The following is a 4,937-nucleotide window of genomic DNA, read 5'->3' as shown; positions in this document are numbered from 1 at the left end:
CTAACTACTTAGGGCTCACAATCCATAACTTAAGCCCAACAAGCCAAGCCCGTTGTTATAGAAATTAATATAAAATTTATCATGACTCCGATTGATAAACCGATTTTACCAATGTGCACAGAAACCATTTCTGCATCTTTTAAAGTCAAGATAATTTTTCTGAATCCGAATTCAGTGATTTCCAAAAATGCCCATCCCTATGTCATTTTAGGAAATTCCACTCCCTTTTAGTTAAGAAGTCCAACTTCTCTTTCATTAAATTTAACTCTTTAAATTTAACTATCTCAACGGGGTTTAGTAATCCATTACTTGTGTGACCCTCAATGGTTCAGGGATACAGCTAGCCGTGGGCTCACAACTCCTTGTGACTCGGAACAACAATTTCCGACTTGTCCAACAAATCATGGTAAGAGCGTCTAGCAACATCGCCCCATGATTCTCTAGGTATCACTGATAGTGCCTGCAAGAACCAGTAGATTTTGGTTAGCGTACAGTACGGTCCCTTCATCCAAATATCCCGATCGAATCAACAACCATTGGTGCATCGAGAGTTGTTCGAGATTCGATAACTATGCATTACATCTTGGAGATCAAATAGTGACATCGCATGTGTTACTAGGAAAACCGAGTAACCTAAAACACATCATGTACTCTAGCAGAGATTCGTCACACTAATATCTCCTCAGATCGCATAGGATATCCACACTCGCAAGTATGTGGTGAATCCTTGACAACAAAGCATCGACTCCTGTATGTGTCGTAACTGTACCCAATCCCAACACCTGATGACCCCAATAGAGTCGGTAAACAAGTCAAAGTACAGTACTAGCATATAGAGTCTCAATGATGTTTCAAGTAGTAAGGACTAATGGTGTACAACCAAAACTGCAAACTTTATCCACTCGATAAGTGATAACCACTTGGAAAGTCCGAATAGGGTAGTTCGATCATTCATCATATGAATATCCATTTGCATGCTTTGAACATCTCCATGTACATTACCAATGAAACGTGGTACTTGGCATCACAAATTCTAGTCTCAATCTCGAGCGATCTTTATCCTTATTAGCGGACGGCTCAATTGACTAGAAACTGTTTAGAATATATAGTGACTATAAGATATGTTTCATAATAGTGATCTCTCTTTATTCACTATCTCATCTTACTTACACTATAGTATATTCAAGGTCTTTATCAAAACAACAATAGTATATCACAGTATAACAATATGAAGAAAGAAAAAGATAATGCCATTAATGAATGTAAATTATATTAAACAAAGATTGTTTATACATAGAGTCACAAAAGCCCTTAGCCACAAGTTGGATAACCGGGCACCCACTCTTTCAGCTACTTGCATTTAAAAGGTAAAAGCAGTCATCACTAGCGGGATATCATACTCGAGACAGCTTGGTTCTTGATTTTTCCCTTAAAATCACATAATTGCATCGATACTTGTTCTAGCATGTGGAACTTGTATTTTGTTGTTGTTTGAGTTTTGCTATATGGCTTATCTGTTATGTTTTCTTATGCATTCATCTTGAGCCAAACCTTTGTTTCAATGGGCAGAACAACCCTTTTTAATTAGACATTTTGGGGGCTATGTTGTGAGTGGCCTGGGTTGTAGAAGTTCACATAGTGTCAGCATACTCCTCATAGTCGCATCAAAGTCTAAGGGATTGGGATACGTGGCACCACCTTGATTGGGAGAGTTGCTGAGTTGAGTCGTTACGTGATCTCATCTTCGGGATCCCATAAAGCACATCAGCAATCCCTCGTTTATCAGAATTGATATCCCGATTTAAAGACATGCATTTCATTGCGTTGATATTGATTACGTTGTTTCCTTGTAAGCATATTTGTTGTTGTATTACTTGTTATGTTGCTTTTACTGGGAGTATCTTTCTCACCATAGTTATCCGGCTGTTGCTTTGTTTTGTATGTGTACTTGGCAACAGGTGGGGCAGGATCAAGTCAGCGAAGACCTGGTTAGCATCAAGAGGGAGAGTTAGTAGTGGGACTCGATTTAGAAGTCGATTTCAACATGTCTACCTAGTTATGTTAGAATATGTTTAGTTATCAAGCTTCGTTGTTTTGTTGTATTGATTATGCGAGCCTGATGTTAGAATGTTGTCTTTGCATGTTCTATCTTCTGAGAAACTGATAGACTCTAGAACCTCATGTATTATTTGGAGAATCGGGGATTGTAATGCATGATCATGTTTTGGATGTATTGAATGGCTTTTGGTCTGAGTTGGCGAGTTGTTGCCTGTTTTTGTTGATCTGGTGCAGGGTGCGAACGGTCTGCATTTTATAGCAGACCGAGCGCCCTCCTTCCGAGCAAAACATCAAGTTTGTTGTTTTGGTCGCGCTCGATCTGCTGTTTTTAGCAGACCGAGCGCAACCCCTGTTGAGAAGAACAGTGGTGCTAGGATTTTGGAGGCGCCCGGTCTGCAATTTTTAGCAGACCGAGCGCACTCCCTTTAAAAAAAATTTCTTTTACTTTTGGTCTTGGATCTTTTATGCTTAATTGTTGTTTAATCCGAGATTGTTTAGAACCGAGGTCTCACATTAAGTGGTATCAGAGCGATAAGTTCTTGGTTGAACTAGAGTGAGCGGGGTAGATCGAGTTTGCGTGTATTGGCTACTCGCATGTGATTGAGTTATTTAACTGTTTATTTAATTCCATGCGAGCATGATTTATTATTTGAGAATTAATTGAATTACATGCTTATGTGATTTAATTTTTAAAGCATGATCTACTTGAGATATAATTGTTTCTGTTATTGACTGGTATCCGGTATTCTGAGCGGTTGTAAGGGCACCAATTGTAGCGATTGAGATATCTTGTGTCCTAACATTTGATTATCAGATGGGTCCTCGTCAAGTTATTAACAGAAACCCACCGTCAGTTACTCCACCGAATGAGCAAGCTAGTACTGAAACTGTTCAGATGGATGCTACAACGACTCCTATGGAAACCTTGCTGAAGAGGTTTCAATTGTTTAATCCGCCTTTGTTGCTAGGTACAGAGAATTTGGTTGACAGTGAAAGCACGTTGGATGACATTGATCAGTTGTTTGCTTCCCTTGATTACTCTGACGACCGCCGAACTAGGTTAGTCATTCATCAGCTTCGTGTTGTTGCTAAGAACTGGTGGATCACGACGAAGATATCCATGGAGAATCGAGGTACAGTTGTTACTTGGTCTCTTTTCAAAACTGATTTTTATAAGAGATTTTTCCCTGTTTTGTACCGAAAGGACAAGGGAGCCGAGTTTGCCAATCTGAGGCAAGGAAACTTGAACATCGAGAAGTATGTAGCCAAGTTTGACAGTTTGCTGAGATTTGCACCACATATCGCCGACAATGAAGAAGCCAAAGCCGATCAATTCATCAACGGCTTGAATCCCGATATCTTCACGTTGGTAAACACTGCAAGGCCTGATAACTTTGCAAATGCCATGAATCACGCAAAGGGAGCTAAAGTGGGTTTGTGGAGAGAGAGAGGAAATCAGATGGTACCTCAGCAGTTGAGACAGTCTCAAAACCAACCGTCTCAGCATTAGAATCATCCACCTCAGTATCAGAACCAATCTGAGAGGTACGAAGGTGGAAGAAGTAGCGGTAATAAGAAGGATCATTACAAAGCAAGGGGGAAACAGTTCAAGAGGTAGGGGAACAGTTCTTCTAGTTCCAGTGGTTCCAAGCAATTCGGTTCAGGATAGAGTTCTGGATCTTCATCCTTGTTCTACAACAAGTGTGGAGGTAGACACTCATCGGATCATTGTGTAGGCGTCTTTGGGAACTGCAATACCTGTCAGCAACCGGGACACTTTTCTAAGGTGTGCCCTCAGCGTAGTATAAATTGAGCTCAGAGTGGGAGTTCATCTAGACCTACAGCGCAGCCTGAGAGACAGTCTTCTGTAGTTCACTCCTTCCAGCCTCAGCAGCAGAACAGACAGGGAGGTAACCCTAGTGCGAACCAGCCTTCGAGACAGCAGGCACGAGTCCTTGCTTTGACAGAGGATCAGGCTCATGCAGCACCTGAAGATGTTATAGCACGTAACTGTTCGATTTTAGGTTATTCTGCTCATGTTTTGATAGATACAGGTGCTTCCCATTCCTTTATCTCTGATAAATTTGTGTTGTTGCATGATTTTCCTACTGAGTTGTTACCTACTGTAGTAGCTGTTACTTCACCTTTGGGTGGAGGAATTGTTTCTGTCAGATTAGTCAGGAACTGTGAACTCTGTTTTGAGGGAAATTTGTTAGAGTTCAACTGTATTGTACTTGGGATGTCAGATTTTGACTGTATTGCTGGTATAGATGCTTTAACCAAGTACAGGGCAACCGTCGATTGTTTTCTTAAGGTTGTCAGATTCAGACCTGAAATGGCAGACGAGTGGAAATTCTTTGGTAAGGGTTCTCGATCTAGAATTCCTTAGATTTCAGTGTTATCTATGACTCGTTTGTTACAGAGCTGCAGAGGGATTTTTGGTTTATGCAGTTGATGTACTAAAATCTAGCCCTGAATTGGTTGATATACCAGTGGTTAGAGATTTTGCTGATGTGTTTCCGAAAGATGTTCCTGGATTACCGCCTATTTGTGATATCGAATTCAGCATCGATTTAGTGTCAGGTACTCAACCTATTTCCAAAGCTCCGTATCGTATGGCACCAGTTGAATTGAGAGAGTTGAAGGAGCAGCTTGAGGATTTGATTTCCAAGGGATACATCAGACCTAGTGTATCGCCTTGGGGTGCTTCTGTTCTGTTTGTTCGGAAGAAGGATTGCTCTATGCGGCTCTGTATTGACTACCGTCAACTGAATCAGGTTACAGTCAAGAACAGGTATCCTTTACCCCGAATAGATGACCTTTTTGATCAGCTGCAGGGTTCTTCTGTCTATTCGAAGATTGATCTGAGGTCAGGTTAT

The sequence above is a fragment of the Henckelia pumila genome, unplaced genomic scaffold, assembly GCF_033568475.1.
Source record: "Henckelia pumila isolate YLH828 unplaced genomic scaffold, ASM3356847v2 CTG_525:::fragment_3, whole genome shotgun sequence".
Lineage (NCBI taxonomy): Eukaryota > Viridiplantae > Streptophyta > Magnoliopsida > Lamiales > Gesneriaceae > Henckelia > Henckelia pumila.
The sequence above is the reverse complement of the archived record's forward strand: the minus strand, read 5'-3'. Positions refer to the sequence as shown.